Source organism: Lepidochelys kempii, chromosome 25 (assembly GCF_965140265.1).
Source record: "Lepidochelys kempii isolate rLepKem1 chromosome 25, rLepKem1.hap2, whole genome shotgun sequence".
NCBI lineage: Eukaryota > Metazoa > Chordata > Testudines > Cheloniidae > Lepidochelys > Lepidochelys kempii.
Window position 1 is genome coordinate 1,769,947 of NC_133280.1, and position 24,918 is coordinate 1,794,864.

At 48.7% G+C, this 24,918-nt stretch overlaps 1 protein-coding gene across 2 annotated transcripts in view; it reads right to left on the bottom strand.

Moving 5' to 3' along the window:
- The window catches only part of LOC140903081 (excitatory amino acid transporter 1-like), a 130,107-nt gene extending 118,996 nt beyond the window's left edge, over positions 1-11,111 (bottom strand). For both annotated transcript variants that reach the window (XM_073323803.1, XM_073323802.1), the window contains exon 1: positions 10,941-11,111. The gene's annotated coding sequence lies outside the window, so the exon portion shown is untranslated. The remainder of the gene's footprint in view (positions 1-10,940) is intronic.
- Between the last annotated feature and the right edge of the window lie 13,807 nt (positions 11,112-24,918).

A 24,918-nucleotide genomic window follows, 5' to 3' on the forward strand; every position in this document is an offset into this window, starting at 1 on the left:
CTTTTCTGCAGAACTGCTGCCTAGTCACTCGGTCTCTAGTCCTAAGTGCAGGACTCTGCACTTCTCCTTGTTGAACCTCATCAGATTTCTTTTGGCCCAATCCTCCAATCTGTCTAGGTCACTCTGGACCCTATCGCTACCCTCCAGCATATCTACCTCTCCACCCAGCTTAGTGTCATCTGCAAACTTGCTGAGGCTGTAATCCATCCCATCATCCAGATCATTAATGAAGATGTTGAACATAACTGGCCCCAGAACCAATCCCTGGGGCACGCCGCTTGATACCAGCTGCCAACTAGACATCGAGCCGTTCATCACTACCCGTTGAGCCTGAGAATCTAGCCAGCTTTCTATCCCCTTATAGTCCATTCATCCAATCCATACTTCTTTAACTTGCTAGCAAGAATACTGTGGGAGACCATATCAAAAGCTTTGCTAAATCAAGGTATATCATGTCCACTGCTTTCCCTTCATCCACAGAGCCAGTTATCTCATCATAGAAGGCAATCAGGTTGGTCAGGCATGACTTGCCCTTGATGAATCCACGTTGACTGGTCCTGAGCACCTTACTCTCCTCCAAGTGCTTCAAAATGGATTCCTTGAGGACCTGCTCCATGATTTTTCCAGGGACTAAGGTGAGGCTGACTGGTCTGTAGTTATGGTGTGAAACTGAGCTAAGGAAAATTTGGGGTGAATGGAGAGACCTATTATACTGCTGAATAGTATCCAAAAAGGCAATGAGAAGAGTCCTACCTAACATGAAACTGGATTAGATAAAGTACACAAGAATGCACTGGAACCAGAGGTGGAAGTGGGCCAGCATGGTGCACCAGTAAGAAGTGCCAGCCAGTAACATACACAGCCTATGTTAAAGCGCTGCCGTGGCTCCTTAGAGGTTTTTAAGGCCTGGCTGGGATGATTTAGTTGGTGTTGGTCCTGTTTTGAGCAGGGGATTGGACTAGATGACCTCCTGAGGTCTCTTCCAACCCTAATAGTATATGATTCTATGATTCTGACAGTGGGTGAAACAGCTATTTGCTAGTCAGAAGTAAACTACTGGAGAGCAGTGCTCCTGAGTTCTATCACTGGGGCTGACAGCAGAATGTGGTGCAGTGGTTAGAGCCAGACTAACTAGACATACATGTGGCATACCCAATGGGAAAGGCAGTGCAGCCAAGTAGCTAAAACTTAGCCTGGTCTTGCTGGAGACCTGGGTTCTCTTCCCAGGCACGTTTCAGTAACAATGTCCAGTTAACTGTGTGGACCTATTTGTAAAGTAGGGAAGGATAGGTTGGGTATGTGAAGCCTGCACTGGGCCTAAAAGGGCTCAAGGACAATCCTGGGCCAATCCCCCTCTTCCCAGGCCTGCAGAGTACACTCTGGCTGGAGAAGCAAATTAAAGACCCCAGAAGCCCAGGTTACGGGGGAGGTAAATGGGCTGGAGGAAAGATAAGCCCTCTCCTAGAACAAAGCCAGACAGAAAGCTGAGCCTGAGATGAGCCCCCAGTACTGAGGACATCCCCTGGCAGTGCCTTCTGCAACACCCTTTGGAGAACCTGGCTCAGTTTTGAACTCTGAAGTTCCTGATTGTTTGGACTGCAGGGGACTGCACCCCAAACTGAAGGCGAGTACAAGTAGGAAGTGACCCAGGAGAGCAGACTAGGAGTTTTGTTGTAGAGGACTCTGCTGGTACAGTCCCAAATAGGGCCTGGCCTGAGACCAGGTGAAGAGAGGCTCTGGGTCCCCCTACCACAGCTGGTTGAGACCAAGGCCCCAAAACCGACCGAGGCTGTGATTCTTCTGGCCTAGGGGCAGGAACCAGACGTTTCTGCCCCCTTTTGTCTGGGAGACAAAAAACTGGGTGCACTAAGCACTAGGCCACCTAGCTCTTCAAGGACTCTACTCCAGGGTATGAGGTTCTGGTCAATAATAAGAGCGTGGAAACAGAAAGAGCAGTCAGTAGAGGTGAGGCCTGAACACACAGCCTCCTGATTCCCAGCTCCACACTTTCCCTTAGTCTACAGAGTATTTGAAGGAGCAGTCTCTCTCTCACCTGTAGAAAATTGCCTGCCTTTGCAGCCCGTGGACCAGAACTGGATTCTGTTAAAATGTGGAACCCCTTGCAAAAGCTGGTTCACTTGAGAGTGGGCTGCAGTCATACCCCTTAAAAATGCAATGAAATAGTCTTGAGAGCTTATACAATGCCCCCATTGGGTAGGTAAAATGCACTTGCTCTCCCCTGTCTATGCATACTGCATTGGGCTCTGCTATTTCTGGTAATCTGCTCCCACATAACCGCAATACTCCCAAACTCAGTGATTTTGGAACTGAGAGACCCATTTTTGTAAGCAAGCCAAGGGGAGGCTGCTGGAGTACAAGTTCTCAGTTTGGAGCATGAGTTCTCAGCGCTGCTGGGTTTTGGTTTATTGCTGTTGGTCCAGGAAGCAGCACAGAGTCCTAGTTTCCAAGGCCAGACGGGACCAGTGTGATCATCTAGTCTGCGCCCCTGGATAAGCAGGCTTGGCAGGATTAGATTTTAATTGACAGATGTCAGAAAACATCTATTTCTGCTGACACACTGAAATCGATGAAAAATATATTGCTCAGTAACAGTCAACAGGAGTGCAACCTCCCCCCACGCCTTGGGTTTGCAAGGATCGCGTGTCCCCAGCCGCAGCCCCATTGTCACAGACCCGTTCCCGTGCTCTGACAGCGGCGATGCAGAGGGCTCCCTTTGCTGCTGCAGGGCCAGTGACACCTGATTCCCGCAGGCACACGGTGCAGGGATGGGTGCAGTCCTGGCCATGGAGAGCAGAGACTCTGGGCCAGAACTGGAAGGAGCAGAGACTCTGGCCCACTGCTGAATGGCTCTGTCCCAGTCAGCAGCCATTCAGCACCAAGTGGCCTCCCCCACAGCAGGGACTCCTCCTCGTGCCCACAACTGCAGGGTCTCTGTTATGTCCTGCCAGGACTACAGCCCTCCCTACACCCTTGTGACTGCAGGGATCCAGTGTCGCTGGCCCAGTGGCCATGCATGTAGCCCTTTGCAGCTCTGCTGTCATGGCCTTGCTCACTCACCAGTCAGAGGCGTAGAAGCCCTCCCCAGGCAGGAGCTGTTCAGCAGTGGGATGGCCTCCCCTGTGGACATGCCCCTGGCTGGGGGCTCTGCTCCACAGTCTCTTCTGCACCTTGTGCCCAGGTGTCTTGGGCCCCTGCCCTACCAGGGAGCCCCCTGCAGTCCTGCTCTTAGTGCTGGGAACCCCCTGCAGCCCCGCTGTCGGCACTACCCAAAGCCCAACCCCACCTCCTTAATTTCCAGCCACTGTACAAATAAAAATAGTTAAAAACTAATTTTTTTAAAAAAAATAACAATCCATATTAATTGTCAAACTCAGAAACAACTGGAACTCTGCCAAGCTCACGTGTAACACAGGCCCCAGAACTTCCCCAAGCTCATTCTGAGGGTAGATCTTTTAAAAAAAAACAGAGCAATAATGTCTTTCCAATTGTCTGTACAGCAAGGAAATCTCAGAAGTTTCACACCCCCTCAGATGGTGCTGGGTTCTGCCAGCCCCATTGGAGAGGAGCCTGTTCTGGAGCTACAACAGCGCAGGGCTCCCTAGCACAAGAAACTCCCCGAAGGGCCAGTGAAGACTCAGAAATAAATCCATTTGCAAACACTGAAATGCGTCAAAAGACTCCAACATACCTGCTGTTACGTGAGGGGCCAGCAATTCCTCTCTCACCCAAAATTCTGGTTGCAATGAGCAGGCTTTGGGATGGCCTGGGTCCCCTGCAGACCAGGGGTGGGAGCTGAGCCACAAACCAAGGATAACACTACAAATACCATGAGAGGCATGAACACACTCAAAGGCCTGGAAGGATCTGAAGGGACAAGTGCTTTACAGATGATGCAAGAGGACAGGCCTGTTACATAACCCATTTCATAAACCGGGGTTTAATTTCACTGAGCTGGCCTATTTCCCATCATCTCAGAAAGACTCCAGCTACAACACACGACTGACTAAGGACATCTCTGAGTGAGGCCAGCACAGAGTCTTGTGCATTCTATGAGTTCTAGGGTAAAAGATAAACAAAATCTCTCTGGACAGCCCCTTGTAAGATCCTGCTGCTTTTGGGGCAGTTGGTGTTAACCTCAGGAACTGGATCTTCACAGGTGAGTTTACAGGGACCTGATTCTTTAAAAAAGAACCAAGCAAGTTTCTCCACTGGCTGAGGTAGAGGGTTGTTAGGGGCCCTGTGCACTCTGCTCCTTGTGGGAGATGGTCAGCAGGGTTTGTACAATCCAAACTCAGAACTTGACATTCCATTTTAAAATGCCTTGGCAGAGCAAGCCAGGTATTGCTGATGCAGTGCAAGGTGGGAGGGTCACTGCTGGAGAAGTCAGGGTGCTTTTGAGGATAAGGCACTGGATACAAAGTTCGGAGAATTGGATTCAATTTGCAGCTCTGTTAGAGGCTTCCTACACTGCCTTGGGCAAATCACCAGCCATAATGAAAATTCCCTGTGCCCTAGTCTCTGATCTGTAAAATGGGATTAACAGAGCTTCCTTTAACTGTCTCTTCAGGGCGGAGATGGTCTCTTCTGCTGTGTTGGTACCGTGCTCAGCACAATGGAATCATGATCCTCGCTGGGGACTCTCTGCACTGTCATGATACCAAGAAAGAAAGATGGATTCTGAGGAGAGCTCGGCATGGTTGGAAGAAGAGAGATTTTAGCCAAACCTTGTACAATCTGTTTTGTGCACTGCTGCCCAAATCCACATAGAAACTGGATATGAGTCAACAGTGTGCCCTTGTTGCCAAGAAGGCCAATGGCATTTTGGAGTGTATAAGTAGGGGCATTGCCAGCAGATCGAGGGACGTGATCGTTCCCCTCTATTCGACATTGGTGAGGCCTCATCTGGAGTACTGTGTCCAGTTTTGGGCCCCACACTACAAGAAGGATGTGGAGAAATTGGAGAGAGTCCAGCGAAGGGCAACAAAAATGATTAGGGGTCTGGAACACATGACTTATGAGGAGAGGCTGAGGGAACTGGGATTGTTTAGTTTGCAGAAGAGAAGAATAAGGGGGGATTTGATAGCTGCTTTCAACTATCTGAAAGGTGGATCCAAAGAGGATGGATCTAGACTATTCTCAGTGATAGCAGGTGACAGGACAAGGCGTAATGGTCTCAAGTTGTAGTGGGGGAGATTTAGGTTGGATATTAGGAAAAACTTTTTCACTAGGAGGGTGGTGAAACACTGGAATGCGTTACCTAGGGAGGTGGTGGAATCCCCTTCCTTAGAAGTTTTTAAGGTCAGGCTTGACAAAGCCCTGGCTGGGATGATTTAGTTGGGATTGGTCCTGCTCTGGGCCGGGGGTTGGACTAGATGGCCTCCAGAGGTCCCTTCCAACTCTGTTATTCTATGATTCTATGGCACTGTGCGGGCAGGAAGGGACAAGCTGCTTCCAGCCACACAGGAGCGGTGGGGGAGAGATGAGCTCTGCAAAGACACGGGCCAGGTCTTCCCTTCCCTCTCCCCTACTCTCCTGAGGCTGGAAGCAGCTCCCATCCCTTCCCTCCCGCACAGTGCCAAAAGGCTGCTGCCGGCCACATTCTGATGTGAACCCTGGCACAAATCTGGGGAGAGGGGGCATGTGACCCTGTGTGCCCCCCGACTTGTTGCCTCTGGAAGATGTGGTGCCAGGTTCCAGGAGAGGCAGGTCTGTCCTGGGGGCCCAGTCAGGTATGAAGGGTGCAGAGCGCAGGCAGGGAGGTCGGGTCAGTGTGAGAGAGGTAGGTGTGTGTGTGTGTGTGTGACCCCTCTCCCTCTGTGTGTGTGTGTGGGGGGGTGTCACCCCTCCCTGTGTGAGCGCTAAAGTCTTAAACATACAAAGGTAAATGAAAAGAATCCAACTAGCAGTATTTCTTTTAACAGGGGCTCAGTCACCTTGATGTTAGTTTGAACATTTGCATGACTGATTGCCGTTGAACGCGCTTGAATACAAGTAATTTTACCAGGTGTCCTGTATTCAGCATAGGGAAATATGTCACCCTACCCATCCCTAGCCCTCAAACCTTGGCCCAACTTTCAAGCCAAACTTTGTGAGAATTTTGGTGACATTCAGATAACTATTTTCATTATCTTTCCTGTTTACTCTGCCTCTGCACTTCCTGTTCCCAGCTTGTACGCTGGGTGTGCAGTCACTCGCACAGGCAGTGTGGGATAGCTGTCCAGATTTTCCCAGCATGCTCTGATACACACACAGTTAGCAGGGTGGTAGGTTCAGGTGCACAAATACAATGGCACATGGCTATGTTGTGGTCCAGGCTCCTTTTCTCTCTTGCTCTTTAATTTTGTGCAGCGCCACAGTAATGGGCAGGCAGAGAAAACCAGTTGCTGTGTGCACACAACACAACTCCATTTGTTGTCCTGGGACAGAAGAGAGTGCCTCAACCTGGCTACTCCGCAGCTGTCCTAGTGGCAATGGGGCAGCCAGCAAAGCAAATCCCCAGTGGCCCATGCTACGTCCCCTTAAAAAGAGAGGCTGCTCCTGGTGAGCAAAATCCTAGAAGAACTAACACAACAGGAGGCCTCACTGCCCTCTGACAAAGGGTTCACTGCCTGTAACTAAACTGTTGCCAGGCCTGACAAACTCACTACATGTAACACATTGCGTGTATCATAATATTTATCCAAATAGTATCTTGCAAGGTATCATATAAAAACTGGGAACATACTGGTCATGAATATCATTGCATGATGTATGTACAGGTTGTGTATTAAGAATTATTTATGCCTGAGGAAAATAAATTACTAAAATGTGTTTAGACAAAGCACAATCCAAGTGGAGCTGATGAACAAGACTGTCCTAGACAAAGGAATATTCTTTTGTCTGTTTGCCTCTGTCTCTGTTATAAATTAAGCAAGGTGATCCCAAGGAGAATGAAAGTATATTTACACCTACACATTTAAACCAACTGAAAAAGCAGATTGTCCAGAGGATGAGGAAGACAGCATGGTGTCAGCTTCCTGGAGCACATGCAGCAGGGGAAAAAATCCTTATCTGGAGATACACTTCAGAAGAATCCATTTGAAAGATTTACTGGACTATAAAAAGAAGGAGAGAGAACCCCTTAGTTATCTATCACCCAAGGGACAAAAGAAGCCAGTGCTCTTGGAATCTGTGAAAGACAGATCCTTCAGCCATGTGGGTTGAAGATGCTGAGAACTGACTATAGGTTCAAAACTGCCTGCAACCGGGATTGTAATCTTAAATTTTAGACTCTACAAAGCGTGTTTGTACTTCTGTTTTATCTGGAACCATTTTTGTCTCTATTACTCTATCTTAGTGTCACTTAAATCCATGCTCTTTATTAATAAATCTATTCTTAGTTTGACTATAAACCATTTCAGTGCTGTATATCAAAGTGAAGTGTGTGTCCTCAGCTAAGCTAATAGGCTGGGGTGCGCACTGTCTCTCTGGAGGCAGTGCCCCTTGGTAAATTTCTGTGAGTGTCCAGTGAGAGGGACTGGACACTGCAGAGAGACATCCTGGGGCACTGAATGTTACTTGCAAGGGAAGGTTTAGACTGGCAGAGTCTCAAGGAGTTGGCTGGTGATGCAGACAGATGGGTGTGGCAGGGAGCGGACACACACTGTAAACTCCGGCAAAGAGGTAATACAGTAGCTTACGGTTCTGGGTGCCCTTAGGAGAGCACCACAATTCCAGCGGGGCTTTTCCCCCTTTTAAGGCCCGTGAGAGACTAAATTTGAATGTGAGGGGTCAGTTTCTTCCCCCATGCGCTCACTGGGGTGACTCAGTGAATGCCCTTCTCCTTTTGTTCGTGTGTGTGTGTGTAACTCTCCAGCGAGGCACTTGCTGGAGGAGGCGTTGTGCTGCACAATCACCAATACCAACCACGGCAGCAGTTCCTTGCGCGCCAAGCCCTGAGCAAGGCTGTGGCACAAGGACAAACCCAGAGGTCCCAGGCACAGAGGGGATCAGCTACCAAGCAACATGAGCAAAAAGGGGGCAGCAATTCAATCAATCAATAAAAACCTTTGGAGCCTCAGCCAATAACTCCCTTTCCATAGCCTTGTCCAACTGGAAGCAAAGGACAGACACACAACTGGCCCAGCTGGTCATTCTGGTCAGGCAGGGACACAAGGTGAGAGGGGACTGCTGAGTGCTTTGCCCTACGTGTTACATATTGAACTAAGTGCTTGTATTGCATCTTTTGGCATATCGTAGACCAGAGGGAAGCCCAGGGACTTCCCCTCACCGACACCCTGGAATAAGTGAGAAGGGCTTGTTGCTCTCATTGTAACAAAACCATGAACGATTATGATATGGAGCTGATTGACAACACTTTGCATTTACATCTCAAAGCACTTTCCAAGGGCTGGTGAGTATCATTATTTCCATTGTACAGGGGGAAAAGGAGGCACCAAGAGAGGAAGTGTCTTGAGAAAGGTCACCCAGGGAGCCGACAGTAATGCCAGAATCAGAACCCAGGAATCCTGGCTTTCCAGTACTTTGGGCAGCATGGGCACTCCGGAGTTTGTCAAATTCTCCCACCAATGCTTGAGCACTGGGGTGGGAGTACTAGGGCAAAGCGGACCACCTCTCATTGCTCTGAGCAGGTTTATACAATGGTTAAAAGCCTGGTGGCTCACGTACCCTCATCTTCCCATTATTACTCGCACCAGCAGGGGTGCACCCGAACTAGAGCAACAGGGGGAGAACCCTGAGTGTAGACAGGGCACTACTCGAATTAGCAGACCATACAGCCTCTTCCCAAGAAGTGCCAAAGCCAGCCCAATTTGAAACGCCCATTGCAAAACCTCATTCAAGATAATCAGAGTGGGTGGGATTCAATGAAAGAAACGGCTCGGCATCCTGAAGCAGCAATCCTTTAATCTAATGTGTGTGAAGCTAGCAGGGAAACCTGTGCTCTCACTCCGGCTGGAAGGAACCCCCCTTTGCACCACCCTGCCTCATTTGCCACCAAAGAGCTCAGCCCTGGGAACAGGTCCCAGAGTCAAGTGAGTCCACTGAGCCCACCTCACCTCAGTGACACACAGCCCTTCCCAGACTCCTCTCCTCTCCACTCCCACTGCCTCAGCTTTCTTTGGAGCTAGGAAGTAGCCAGAGACCTTGGGAATAATCAGCACATTTGAGACCACTTCTCCCATCTCCAGAAAACGCTGCTATTGTGTCCCACACAGAACCAGCATATTCTGTGGGGGCGGCCATGAAACCCCTCCCAGGCAGCAGCAATGAGGCACCCTAAAGGAGTGCGAGAGGGGGAGTATGGGACCCCAGGAGACTAGTGGGGTCAGCATACAATAGGTAGATACTAACTTACAAGGCGAAAGAGAGGTACCCCCTGCATGGAGCAGGGGGTTACAGAGAGAATGTGTGTTGGCTGCTTCCCTGGGGACGGAAGTTAACTCCTCTGGGAACACTGGAGATCTCCGGGCAGAAGGGACGGGAGTTCTCCAGCGCCAGGGGCAGAAGGCAGAGGGGAGGGAGTTCTCCAGTGCTGGGGGCAAAAGGCAGAGGGGAGGGGAGTTCTCCAGCACCATGGGCAGAGGGCAGAAGGGGGGGAAGTTCTCCAGCACCAGGGACAGAAGGCAGAAGGGAGGGGAGTTCTCCAGCGCAGGGGGCAGAGGGGAGGGGAGTTCTCCAGAGCTGGGGAAAGAGGGCAGAAGGGAGGGGAGTTCTCCAGCACCGGGGGCAGATGACAGAAGGGAGGGGAGTGCTGCAGCACCGGGGGCAGAGTGGAGGGAAGTTCTCCAGCACCAGGCCCGGGCAGATGGCAGAAGGGAGGGGAGGTCTCCAGGCCGCGGGGAGAGGGCAGAAGGAAAGAAGGGGCAAAGGCAGAAGGGAAGCGGTGTTCTGTCCCCACAAGGAGAGGCCAGGCAGACAGGGCTACTGCCCTAGCGAGATAGTTACCCTTGGAGCTCTGGTCAGTTGCCTGGGAACTGGTGTGGACAGCAAATGATTCCTGCACTTTGGCACTAACTTGCCCTTCTTGGGAGTCTCAGGAAAGAGGCTGAGGGGCTCTGCTGGGCTGTGTCTGGGCCACTGCGTACCCACACTTGCCCTGTGGTGGCTCTGTGGGGCCACGTTTGAGGCTCACTGGAAAGAGCAGTGTCTCTGCTGTGTGATGTTTGGAGCAGCTCCTTTCCGCAGTACAATGATGGGGGAGCTCGGCTGGCTCTGAGCTGGGCATGAACCTACCCAGCAGGGGTGTCCTGTCTGCGAAGGTCTAGGAAATGCCTCCTTTCCCTTGTTTACTCTTTCCTCTCCATACCAAACAATATCGCCTCTTCTGTTTGCCTCTAAGAGAGTACTGTACAACAATCCCCACCTAGACCTTCCCCAACACGTACAGCGTGGGTAGCAATGGTTACCCCACAAGCAGGGAAGCTGCGGCACAGAGAGGGTAAGGGACCTGCCCAAGGTCACTCAGTGAGGCAGTGGCAAAGCTGGGAAGAGAACCCACAGGGAACCAGATGGATCAGGGAGCTAGGTTCCAATCCAGACCACTTTGTAATGACTGAACATTGGTTCGCTCTGATCCAGGGTCTAAGTCCAGTTCCCAGAAGGCAGGCATCTACAAAGAAAATAATCTCCCACCTCAGACTGACGCCCCCTAATGGAATCTGCTTCACCCTAGTCTCTAGCCCCACAAAATACAGCCCAGTAACATAAGCCCTCCACAGAGCCAGGGCAGAGTGCTTTCCCAGGCACTCTCTTCAGGTTAGCTCCCCTTTACAAAGAACACTGAGAGAGAAGTTCCTTCACACACACACCTGGGAAAACCCTTGCCTTCTATTACTGCATCCCCACATCGTCCGCCAGACCCCTGCAGCTTTCCCCTGGCACGTGGGGAAATCACAGCTTTCACTGGCAAAACAACTCACCTGAAGCAGGTGTCAAAGGGCAGCAGGACTCTGGTCTGAAAACGCGCCTGTGTTCTTGGGGGTTATTGCGAGTCCATTTGTTCTTTTCTTCTTTGTTCCTCCCGCACAAAGGAAGAAGGCAAAATGTTCTTCTTTGGAAGGTCCAGCGTTAGCCCAGAACTCTCAGCAGCCTCCTCTGAAAGGAAAAGGATGACTGTATCATTCCTAAGATACATGGAAGGGGGTGGGGGTAGCAGGGAGGAGGAGACTGCAGGATCTGAACTGATTGTGGGGGAGCTGGGGACTCAAGGCACCTGTCACCAAGATGCTGCGTGGATTCCACACTGCAATTAACACTGCCAATGCTGGGCTGGGTTCCTCTGTCTCCGCACACAAGCTACAGAAAAGAGTTAGTGACAGTGAAGGCAGCGGAGCAAGAACAGTGCAAGGCGTTCCCAGGAGGCACCAGCTTCTATCCCACCCCATTTCTTTATTCTGCTGCTTTCTGGTAGGCTGCCTTGCATTCAGAAAGCCACTTGGATCCCACAGCTGGAGAGTTACCAGATAAGGATCCCAGATTTTCTTCTCTCATCAGCCTGATCTATGCAAACAGGACCTCCAAAGGCCAGATGCACCTGCACAGCTTAGCCCAAGGCCTGTAAATGTGAATTTTCTGCCCTTGTCCTAACATGTGGGATCTACAGTAGTGTGTGTATCAGCTATGTCACTAGCCAGATGCCATTCATTTCATGCAAAGGAAAATATATCATCAATACATTTTAGCTGTGAGTCAAACTCTGCCTTCAGGGAAACAGGCACAGCTCCCGCTGGCTTTCATCACTGCTTTATTAAACACAGATTCCTAGAGCTCCCTTTCCCATGGCAGCTGGGCACTCTAAACACGGAGATAAAAGTACTACCTCAAGCATACAGTTTAGGGGACAAGAGAAAGCACTTCCCAGCCAATCACAGCTCCTGCAACGAGGCACAGGGAGAGCCGTATCTCCCAGACACAAGTTTTAGGGCTGGAAGGTCAGCAGCAGCAGCTCCATGTCTGCAGTGTGCTGCAGGAGTGCACGTGATCACATGTCCCTCTAGAAGCTGGCCCAAGTGGAGATAAGAGCCTGAAGGCTAGTGGAGTTCTCTTGTAGCTCTGGGGCTTGTGCTGAATGCTCTGGGTTCAACATCCAGCTAAGTAGTTACAAAATCACACCCTAGGTGGGAGATGAACTCCTGTGGGTGATTTGACTCGTCTGGTTGGGAGGAGGTAAACCACTGGCTTAGTGTGTGTGCCCATGGCCTAGCCTCCCACCATTCGCCTGCCAGCAAGCACCAACTCTGCCTCACACGAGCCGAGACCCAGCCTGGTCCATCCGATCTTGGTGAGTTACTGAAACTATAATCTATGCTCAATGGGAAGGAGAAAAGTTGAGCTGAACAGCAACACTGCAGCAGCAGACACCCTGCAGCTTCATGTAAACACTGAGCAGGAGGAGAGGCAAGAAGAGCCCCTTAGAGGCACCTCCTGGGATGCCTCCAGAAAGCCCAAGCAGCTGTCCAGCACTGCCCACTCAGAGGCCTGAGTCTCACTGACAAAGCTCCTGTGTGCTCTTGAGGTGGAGGTACTGAAGGGCTCATTCTGTCACCCCTCTTCCTCTCTCCCTGTGCCACGGACACAGCTCCCTGCTTGAGACAAGCCGCCCAAATTACACTTCACATTGTCTCCCAAGAGAGGCATCTGGTCTCACATGATGAAAATAAACCTGCTGCTGGCTCTCGAGCTCTCAGAGCTGCCAACATCACCCAAATCAGGCACAAGGGAGTAGCAGGCAGGCAGGCAGCACCACAACCAATCTGCTCCTCTGTATGGGAGCAATTCTGCTGGACACTGCACCACTGGGTTCAGGCCCAGGCCCTTCAGAGCTGAATAACTCTTAAAGCCATCTCACTACAGAGCCATCCATCATGTTACTGGCCCAGCGCAATATCCAGAACATACATTAACCTGTATAAAACCCTGGACATTTCCAAGCTCTAAGAGCTCCCCAGAACTGCCACCCCACCCCAATCCCCCATCTCTCTTTCTTCTTTGGTTTCTGGTGTTTCTCTAAATCTCCGAATTTTCTAACTTTCCTCTAGGTGAGGAAGCCAGGCTTTGTTCCCTGGCACCTTTACAAGGCTCTCCGGGAGCTCAGGAGTTGTCCCATTCTCCACCCCGGGTGCCACAGAGAGATGGGCCAAGACCTAAAGTTCCCGGAAGCTGTTAGGAACAAAAGAGCTTCACAGCTGTTTACAGTCTGCTCCCAACACTTGCAGCTCCACATTATGACAGTGACTATCATCAAATCTCATGCTTCAGGAATACCCCAGGGCACAATTGGCCAGATGTATTCCAGGCTTTTTTCCCCCACCTTCCTCTGAAGCATCAGGGACTGTCACAGCTGGAGACAAGAGACTGGATGGGGGGGCGCCAGGCTCTCAGGTGGTAGAAAGAATCTTCTTTCTAGGTGCCGGGCTTGTGTGTCTGCTCACATGCTCAGGGTCAGACTGACTGCCACTCATGGAGTTGAGAAGGAATTCTCCCTCAGGTCACATTGGCAGGGACCCTGGGGTTTTTTGCCTTTCTCTGCAGCTTGGGACATGGACACCTGCTGGGATCACGTGGGCATGTCTCACCTAGACACTTGGGCAATGGTGACACATCAGTCTCCACACTGAAATGTTTTAACTAAAACCACTGGCCACAATATGTGGTGTCTGGATGAAATGTATTGGCCTGTGTTTTACAGGAGGTCAGACTTGATCTAACAGTCCCTTCTGGCCTTAAACTCTATGAAACTCCTGGGCTTGTTGATGAAGGAAGAATGGACACAGCAGAACCTAAATTGCCACCAGGCTTCTGCTGGCATCTCAGTACCTGGGAGAGCTGCCTAGGGCCTAGATGGATGCTGCAGACTAGGGGTGGGATTGAGACCTGAAAGGCCTGACTGCACTTTTGTAAACCCTCCAGTTTCCTTTTATCTTCTAAGGCCTGTTCTTGTTACTGAATGAATTGTTCTACCTGTGATGAGTGGCTAGAAGGGAGAAGTTTCCCCTCCATGCTGCCAGTCCCCTTCACTGAGCAAAAGCAGCAAGATCTGGCATCAAACAAAAAGGTGTTATGTGATCGAGCAGCCTCCAACCTGGACAGGCTGCTCTCCAGCGCTGTGTAACCAGGCTGGACAGCTAGCCTGTGGTGGCTGAGGCTTCTTCCACAGGATATCAGAAACAGACCAGGTGCCCAGAAAACATACACTCTTGGTGCGACGCAGGACAGCCCAACGTTCAGTCTGTATCGTGCTTCCTAAGCATGTGTTGAGATATGTCGATAGAACTGAGCAATTGTTCTTGCTGAGGGAGGAGAGAGCAGGTGGCAGGCAAGAGTGTGCCTGGAGCCAACTGGCCTGCTCCTTGGCTCTCAGAGGAGCCTGCACACCCACCCCATGAGGGCAGCAGGGGTAGATGTGAGGGGGGGGAACACAGAAGTTTAGTAGAAAGGAAATCAGACAAGCAGTCCAGGGGCTGGGAGGTCACCTTTTGCACAGCAGTTTATGCTTCTTTTCTCGGTTATCTCTGCTGCAATTAGAGATCTCTGCTGCAATTTCTCAGCTATCTCTGCTGCTGCTCTAGCCCAGTGGTTCTCAACCAGGGGTACACGTACCCCTGGGGGTACGCAGAGGTCTTCCTGGGGTCCATCAACTCATTTAGACATTTGCCTAGTTGTACAACAGGCAACATAAAAAGCACTAGTGAAGTCAGTACAAACTAAAATTTCATACGACTTGTTTATACTGCTCTCTATACTATACACTGAAATGTAAATACAAGATTTATATTCCAATTGATTTATTTGATAATTATATGGTAACAATGGGAAAGCAAGCAATTTTTCAGTAATAGTGTGCTGTGACACTTTTTAATTTTTATGTCTGATTTTGTAAGCAAGTAGTTTTTAAATTAGGTGAAACTTGGGGTTTGCAAGACAAAGGGGCACACTAATCTGGAAAGGGGCACACTAATCTGGAAAGGTTGAGAGCCACTTATCTAGCCCACAGGGCTGACTCCTTGCTTCAGCAGCTGGCCTGGGAATAAATAATTCAGAAGCCAGGAAGGGGAAAGCAAAAAACCCTCATGAGGGGAACCTAAGCTGATCTTCTCTAGCTGTTATGCCTCATAGGTCACATGACAGTGGAGCAATTCTGACTCTATCCAGCAGGGGACAAAGGTGACATGTATGCTAGGCAATACCTGACAGTGTCTTCTTGATTGGATACATCTATTATTAGTAATTAACATTTAACTAACATAGGACTTTTCTTGACTTTAGCAAAGCTTTTGACACGGTCTCCCACAGTATTCTTGTCAGTAAGTTAAAGAAGTATGGGCTGGATGAATGCACCATAAGGTGGGTAGAAAGTTGGCTAGATTGTCGGGCTCAACGGGTAGTGATCAATGGCTCCATGTCTAGTTGGCAGCCGGTGTCAAGTGGAGTGCCCCAAGGGTCGGTCCTGGGGCTGGTTTTGTTCAATATCTTCATAAATGATCTGGAGGATGGTGTGGATTGCACTCTCAGCAAATTTGCAGATGATACTAAACTGGGAGGAGTGGTAGATATGCTGGAGGGCAGGGATAGGATACAGAGGGACCTAGACAAATTGGAGGATTGGGCCAAAAGAAATCTGATGAGGTTCAATAAGGATAAGTGCAGGGTCCTGCACTTAGGATGGAAGAACCCAATGCACAGCTACAGACTAGGGACCGAATGGCTAGGCAGCAGTTCTGCGGAAAAGGACCTAGGGGTGACAGTGGACGAGAAGCTGGATATGAGCCAGCAGTGTGCCCTTGTTGCCAAGAAGGCCAATGGCATTTTGAGATGTATAAGGAGGGGCATAGCGAGCAGATCGAGGGACGTGATTGTTCCCCTCTATTCTATGAGGTGAGGCCTCTATGAGGTGAGGCCTCATCTGGAGTACTGTGTCCAGTTTTGGGCCCCACACTACAAGAAGGATGTGGAGAAATTGGAGAGAGTCCAGCGAAGGGCAACAAAAATGATTAGGGGTCTGGAACACATGACTTATGAGGAGAAGCTGAGGGAACTGGGATTGTTTAGTCTGCAGAAGAGAAGAATGAGGGGGGATTTGATAGCTGCTTTCAACTACCTGAGAGGTGGTTCCAGAGAGGATGGTTCTAGACTATTCTCAGTGGTAGAAGAGGACAGGACAAGGAGTAATGGTCTCAAATTGCAGTGGGGGAGGTTTAGGTTGGATGTTAGGAAAAACTTTTTCACTAGGAGGGTGGTGAAACACTGGAATGCGTTACCTAGGGAGGTGGTAGAATCTCCTTCCTTAGAAGTTTTTAAGGTCAGGCTTGACAAAGCCCTGGCTGGGATGATTTAATTGGGGATTGGTCCTGCTTTGAGCAGGGGGTTGGACTAGATGACCTCCTGAGGTCCCTTCCAACCCTGATGTTCTATGATTCTATGATAATTGTCTTTTGCCACCACCCACTGCTCACATTAAATTTAAATCTCAGTTTAGCCCTTTACAACCTGCTCTATTTCCCCCCTTCAGACTAAAAATAGTGGCCGGTTTGGTGTCTGTCTCCCACATGCCGAGAATGACTGATGTCTGACAAATTTCACTTACAGCGTCTTTCCTCACACCAGCCTTGCCCTGTGATACCCAGACTCAGATATTATTGGGGCTTGTGCCTGGGACTATCTCAAGACACCTCAAAGTTACAAAATAGGTTCCTGGTCTCTTTAAACTGAATCCAAGCTGCTAGTGATAATAGCAGGCCTGGATTTTGCAGTTCACTGGGTTCCAGCTGTGCAGTGCCTTCCCGCAGTGAATAGCAGGACTGCTTTTGTCACTTCCCATCTGGGCTACAGCAACCCCATGTACTTGGAATGCAACCACAAGCCCTCAGAAAACTCCACTTAGTGTAGAATATGGCAGTGTGTCGCCTCAGCAACACAAAGCATCGTGAACACATCAGATCTAATCTCCACTCTCCAGGCTGGCTCCCCATAGGACACGATGTCAAATTCAGGGCCTTGGGACTCATGTGGAAGGCACTCAACAATGGAGCTGGTTGAGAATTTTTCAGTGAATTTTTTTTTTGAATGCTGATTTGTCTGAAACTTTTCCAGGAAATGTATCGGGTTTGGCAAAACAGGTGCCAGGAAGGTTTCTCAGAGGTCCAGGATAGAGCTGGAGAAGAGAGAGACAGACAGACCATCAGCCAGACAACTTTTTGGTATCACATGGGTGGGCAAATTCGCATCTTTTTTTGAAAGGTCCATGCATACACATTACAAAAAAACGTGGTGGACCTTTCTGCATTGTAGCTTGAAGGTGGAGTTAGGCCTGTTTCTATTGGAAACCATACATGTGAAGGTAGGCAAAGGGTTAAAAATGGGTATGGACCATACTTTGACTAAAAATCTTCACCCAATTTTAGGTAATTTCTTTCTAGTTAAACTAGTGAAATTTTAATGACATTGAACAGTCTCATTTGCATAACCGTTGCCATGGCAACCAACCACAACCGGGGGTCAAGCTTCACGTGAAAAACTATTTTGATTCTGCAGGCATTAACATAATTATTTTCAACTTCAAATCAACTTTTAGGTAGTTGTTGTGTACAATAAGGTACTGTGACCTAAGATTTATTTTTTCCTCAGTTTGGGATGCAGTTGTGATTCTTGAATGAAAAATAGAAACCAATTCAGAGGTTCCCAAAAAGGGTCCACGAACAGAGCAAAGGTCCAAAACCACATGTGAGATATGCAATGTGGAAGCTCCTTACACAGAACTGACCAAACCAAGATACCTAGAATTATGGAAGAATCTTGTGAGAGCCACAGAGATCCAAAAATGTACTGCCATCATGCAATATAAAGACACCAGTGAAGAACCTACACATTTTATCTCCTAAATTGTGGAAAGATCTTCACACACAAGAAAACATGGCAACAGCTTAAAAAACAAGCAGAACCTTCTAGCTGTAACAAAGGAATTGGCCATGAATCATGCAAATCAATAAGGAGAATAAGAGCATCGTCCACCACAGTGTATGGAAAAGTCCATATACTCTGTGATAAAGTATCCAAATATGTGAAAGGGACCAAGTCCTGAGAGCCATCGTGTCAAGCAGTAGATCTCAGGTCAGAAAGGAATGTACAGAAAAGAGCAGAAGAGGAGATGGACAGAAAGATATCAACTGTTAGACCAAGGGAACTAGTAGCAGCAGAGACACAGATCTTGTTATAGAGCCTACACAAGACCAACAGAAAAGTGTCATCAAGGTCATGACAATAGCATATGATATGCTATTCAGTTATATCTGCACTGATTTGTTTTCAAAGCTTCCTGTTGTAACAATGGTGAATATCACACAGGCACTGGTGGCCAATATGAGCTCTCTTGACATTGAAAAAAATCAAGCCACAAAGAAACACATTTGGAGAAAACTGGAAGCAGAATTCAGAAGTGTTGTTTACCCCTTCACAGACCACAAGAACCAGGGGTCACCCAATGAAATTAATAGGTAGCAGGTTTAAAACAAACATAAGGAAGTACTTCTTCACACAATGCGCATTCTGCCTGTGGAACTCATTGCCAGTGGATGTTGTGAAGGCCAAAAGTGTAACTGGGTTCAAAAAGACTTAGATGAGGTCGTGGAGGATATCTCCATCAATGGCTATTAGCCACGATGGTCGGGGCACAACCCCATGCTCTGGGTGTTCCTAAACCTCTGACTGTCAGGTGCTTTGACTGAACAAGAGGGCGATGGATCACTCGATAATGTCCCTGTTCTGTTCATTCCTTCTCAAGCATCTGGCACTGGCCACGGTCAGAAGACAGGCTGTTGGGATAGATGGACCATTGGTTTGCCCCAGAATGGCCATTCTTATGTTCTTAAAATAGCACTTCCTTTATCCAAATGCCCAGTTAGCCAAAAGTTTTGGATGTCCCGCAGGCCATTTGGATAAACAGGAGTGCAGTGTTACTGTATGAATATCATATATGACTTGATCAGAGAGCACAGCTGTATTTGGCTATTAGACTTTCCTGAATGAATTTGTCTCGCCAGTAGGGAAAATGGTGCAGAAAAGCAATACAGTGGCCCTAGATAAGCAACCTCTCAACACACACTTGGGGGCAATTCCAAGACAATGGCTGAGCAATTAGCCATGAAGATGCTATTCCAAGGCTCCAGCCATTTGTTACACAGCTGTTTGCCAAGGCTGGGAACCTAGAGGTCAAAGGGACACTAACCAGCTAAAAGAACTCTTGGGGTGGAGTGTGAGTGAGCTGTTCCCCGTAGAACAGACTGAGATATGGAGCCAAGACAGTTTGCAGAAGCATCTGAGGGAATGGAAAACCTCAGAGACAGACAGGCACATGGATAGACGTATTAAGATCTGTTCTCTCTGAAATACTTTGATTCTAAGTAAAACAATATTCTGCTTTAAGGAGGCTGTCTGATCACTGCCTACCACTGTCATTGCTCCAGAGGAACTGAAATACAAAGGCTGAACCTAGGTCTACTGAGGAAACCATGGTTAGCAGCAGGGGAGAACTGCCTGGTGACCCCCAGACAAGTGCTGGCTCGAGACCAGAGACCTGAAAGGTGGGTGCACTTGAAGTGACAAGGAAGGGTCAGTGGTGACAGGTTCATCCATCTTGGTTAGGTTTTTCACAGTCTCATGAGCCACCTGGTCTCAGTACAACTGGGATTTCCATGGCACATGTACCAAACCATAGATCTGCTCCCCTTTCCTCATGCACCCCAGGAATCAGCCCCACCCCCATGCATCTGCGTCCTCTTCCATTAGCTCATCCACCTTGGCAGGTATCAGTGGCCTGGAGATGGGACACTAGGAATGTGAGAAGTCTCAGACTCAGTCCTGCCCTGAGCCCAAGTGCTGGGGGAGTCTCCATGTTTGAAACCTAGAATTCGAGACATTAGCATCATCCTGGTGTTTACCCATTGCGGTTTGTGTACCCTGCACGCCCTGGGACTCAACCCCATAACTATCCGAGGGCTGAGTGGGGATGGGACAGGCTGCGGGAGCTTTAACTCTTCATGCACTTTGTGAGGGTCCAATTTAAATGTAACTTGGCAGCATTCCAGGTTACAGTTAACATTCCACACACTGGGGCTGGGCAGCTCCACCTGACATGGCTGCTCCTCCATGCCTTGCCGTGGTGGCTGCTTCCACATTAACATATTCTTCACTAAAAGAAAAGGAGTACTTGTGGCACCTTAGAGACTAACCAATTTATTTGAGCATGAGCTTTCGTGAGCTACAGCTCACTTCATCAGATGCATACCGTGGAAACTGCAGCAGACTTTATTTATACACAGAGAATATGAAAAAATACCTCCTCCCACCCCACTGTCCTGCTGGTAATAGCTTATCTAAAGTGATCATCAGGTGGGCCATTTCCAGCACAAATCCAGGTTTTCTCACCCTCCACCCCCCCACACAAATTCACTCTCCTGCTGGTGATAGCCCATCCAAAGTGACAACTCTTTACACAATGTGCATGATAATAAAGTTGGGCCATTTCCTGCACAAATCCAGGTTCTCTCACCCCCTCACCCCCCTCCCAAAAACCACACACACAAACTCACTATCCTGCTGGTAATAGCTCATCCAAAGTGACCATTCTCCTTACAATGTGCATAATTAAGGTGGGCCATTTCCAGCACAAATCCAGGTTTTCTCACATCCCCCCCACCCCCATACACACACAAACTCACTCTCCTGCTGGTAATAGCTCATCCAAACTGACCACTCTCCAAGTTTAAATCCAAGTTAAACCAGAACATCTGGGGGGGGGGTAGGAAAAAACAAGAGGAAATAGGCTACCTTGCATAATGACTTAGCCACTCCCAGTCTCTATTTAAGCCTAAATTAATAGTATCCAATTTGCAAATGAATTTCAATTCAGCAGTTTCTCACTGGAGTCTGGATTTGAAGTTTTTTTGTTTTAAGATAGCGACCTTCATGTCTGTGATTGCGTGACCAGAGAGATTGAAGTGTTCTCCGACTGGTTTATGAATGTTATAATTCTTGACATCTGATTTGTGTCCATTTATTCTTTTACGTAGAGACTGTCCAGTTTGACCAATGTACATGGCAGAGGGGCATTGCTGGCACATGATGGCATATATCACATTGGTGGATGTGCAGGTGAACGAGCCTCTGATAGTGTGGCTGATGTTATTAGGCCCTGTGATGGTGTCCCCTGAATAGATATGTGGGCACAATTGGCAACGGGCTTTGTTGCAAGGATAAGTTCCTGGGTTAGTGGTTCTGTTGTGTGGTATGTAGTTGTTGGTGAGTATTTGCTTCAGGTTGCGGGGCTGTCTGTAGGCAAGGACTGGCCTGTCTCCCAAGATTTGTGAGAGTGTTGGGTCATCCTTTAGGATAGGTTGTAGATCCTTAATAATGCGTTGGAGGGGTTTTAGTTGGGGGCTGAAGGTGACGGCTAGTGGTGTTCTGTTATTTTCTTTGTTAGGCCTGTCCTGTAGTAGGTAACTTCTGGGAACTCTTCTGGCTCTATCAATCTGTTTCTTTACTTCAGCAGGTGGGTATTGTAGTTACCCAGGAACTTATCCTTGCAACAAAGCCCGTTGCCAATTGTGCCCACATATCTATTCAGGGGACACCATCACAGGGCCTAATAACATCAGCCACACTATCAGAGGCTCGTATACCTGCACATCCACCAATGTGATATATGCCATCATGTGCCAGCAATGCCCCTCTGCCATGTAAATTGGTCAAACTGGACAGTCTCTACGTAAAAGAATAAATGGACACAAATCAGATGTTAAGAATTATAACATTCATAAACCAATTTCTGTTAGCCGACGGCCAAGGATGTTTGGTGAGGTGCCAGCTATGCCCGTTTATACCATCCGTGACTTTAACCGCTAGGACGCACTGTCCCTTCGCGGCGGGCAGCCCGGGCTAGGCTGACGGATGCCCCAAGGTCCTAACCACCCGTGACCTTAACTGCTAGAGCTCAGAGCTCCTTCGCAGCGGGCAGTCAATACTGACTGACAGGTGCCCCAATGGCAGCACTAAGAGCCTCTCCACACCCGTGACTTTAACTGCTAGAGCTCAGAGCTCCTTCGCAGCGGGCAGCCAGGATTGACTGACAGGTGCCCCAAGAGTTTGCCCCGTGGAGGCGGCACAACTCAACGCTAGGCTCTTAGTACTCTCACCTAATGGCCAGGCTTTAGAGCCAAAACGGCTGAGGTTCTTTAATTGTGTTGGCTGCTTTACAGTAAACCAGAGAAAACAAGTCAGGCTTATGCATAAATGGTTACCAAAATTTATTAAGCTAGATTCTAATCATGTGGTTACAAAATTGCTAGTGCCTACTTATTTAAATGTAGAGATGTTACACACACAAACAAGTTACAAAACTGAAGCCACAATCCCAAAGAAAGAAAACAAAGTATAGAGCTCTACTTCAAAATATGTGTACACTAAAGATAGGAGATCAGGTGTGGGTGCTTCTTACCCTCCTTGCATCTCTCGATTCCAGCGGTGCCAAGCCAGGATCGGTCACTCAATTCCGCGGAAAGACGAATAAGGGACAAGGCGTAGGGACCCTCTTAGCTGCAGAAGCCTTGGGAGGCTGTCACTTATCTGACCAGCAGATAGATAGTGAAAAGCACTCAAAAATCATGGTGCTGTAGGTCCCCTACTTATTCCCAGAAGTTACCTACTACAGGACAGGCCTAACAAAGAAAATAACAGAACACCACTAGCCGTCACCTTCAGCCCCCAACTAAAACCCCTCCAACGCATTATTAAGGATCTACAACCTATCCTAAAGGATGACCCAACACTCTCACAAATCTTGGGAGACAGGCCAGTCCTTGCCTACAGACAGCCCCGCAACCTGAAGCAAATACTCACCAACAACTACATACCACACAACAGAACCACTAACCCAGGAACTTATCCTTGCAACAAAGCCCGTTGCCAATTGTGCCCACATATCTATTCAGGGGACACCATCACAGGGCCTAATAACATCAGCCACACTATCAGAGGCTCGTATACCTGTACATCCACCAATGTGATATATGCCATCATGTGCCAGCAATGCCCCTCTGCCATGTACATTGGTCAAACTGGACAGTCTCTACGTAAAAGAATAAATGGACACAAATCAGATGTCAAGAATTATAACATTCATAAACCAGTCGGAGAACACTTCAATCTCTCTGGTCACGCAATCACAGACATGAAGGTCGCTATCTTAAAACAAAAAAACTTCAAATCCAGACTCCAGCGAGAAACTGCTGAATTGGAATTCATTTGCAAATTGGATACTATTAATTTAGGCTTAAATAGAGACTGGGAGTGGCTAAGTCATTATGCAAGGTAGCCTATTTCCTCTTGTTTTTTCCTACCCCCCCACCCAGATGTTCTGGTTTAACTTGGATTTAAACTTGGAGAGTGGTCAGTTTGGATGAGCTATTACCAGCAGGAGAGTGAGTTTGTGTGTGTATGGGGGTGGGGGGGATGTGAGAAAACCTGGATTTGTGCTGGAAATGGCCCACCTTAATTATGCACATTGTAAGGAGAATGGTCACTTTGGATGAGCTATTACCAGCAGGATAGTGAGTTTGTGTGTGTGGTTTTTGGGAGGGGGGTGAGGGGGTGAGAGAACCTGGATTTGTGCAGGAAATGGCCCAACTTTATTATCATGCACATTGTGTAAAGAGTTGTCACTTTGGATGGGCTATCACCAGCAGGAGAGTGAATTTGTGTGGGGGGGTGGAGGGTGAGAAAACCTGGATTTGTGCTGGAAATGGCCCACCTGATGATCACTTTAGATAAGCTATTACCAGCAGGACAGTGGGGTGGGAGGAGGTATTTTTTCATATTCTCTGTGTATAAATAAAGTCTGCTGCAGTTTCCACGGCATGCATCCGATGAAGTGAGCTGTAGCTCACGAAAGCTCATGCTCAAATAAATTGGTTAGTCTCTAAGGTGCCACAAGTCCTCCTTTTCTTTTTGCGAATACAGACTAACACGGCTGTTACTCTGAAACCTGTCATATTCTTCACTGTCGCTTGGCTGCTCTATTCTCGAGGATGGGATGTGAGAGCTCATTGGTCTAGAACGAAGACACAGAATCCAGCTCCAATCCAGCCCATGTTTGGGATCACTGCTGCCATCAGGGAGCTCTTTGGGGACCAATTTGAAATGAGCTAGTGCGGCTCAGTCCAGTTCCTAGTGGGACAGGTGTGAACTCACAAACATCTCCTCAATAGAAAGGGCAAGGACCAAATGGGCTATGGAGCCTGAACACCCCTGCTCACCCTGGTGAGTCACTGGGGGGTAGTTAGCGCTGTTAGCAGAGGACTTCTTTCCTATGCCAAAGGGAGACAGTCCGCACGGTTGGGAGGGAGGGTCAGTGGGTGAATGTGACACAATTTACAGGGCTGGGGCAGCGTGGGGCACCAGCCTGGGCTGTTCTCAAGGTGCCCTTCCCAAGCGCTTCCAGCCTAATGCAAGCTCACTCAAAGAGCAGTGCAATTTTCCAGTGACACACTCCCTAGCATGGCTGCTTACTGGTACCCCGAGAGCTCCAGGGCATGAGCTGTGAGATTCCTATGGGGCTGCTTCTAACTTCTTCTAGGTCAGGAGCAATCACTGAAAGTAGATCAGAGAGCTCACAGCGGAGGTGGCCTGATAGCACTAGTGCTGGGAACAGACCTCCCCTCTGGCTCAGTTTCTCTAATGAGCTAGGAGCCAGTTGGAGCTGCTCCTCTTGACAGCACACAGCACCATTTAGAGCTGCTTTAAGTCCATGTGACTGTTTAGGGCCTCGTGGGCAAGCCTGGGCTCAGGGTGGCCTCCTCTACCCCAACAGGGCCAGTGAGACTAGAATCTGGAGTCTGGGCATTTGGGGTA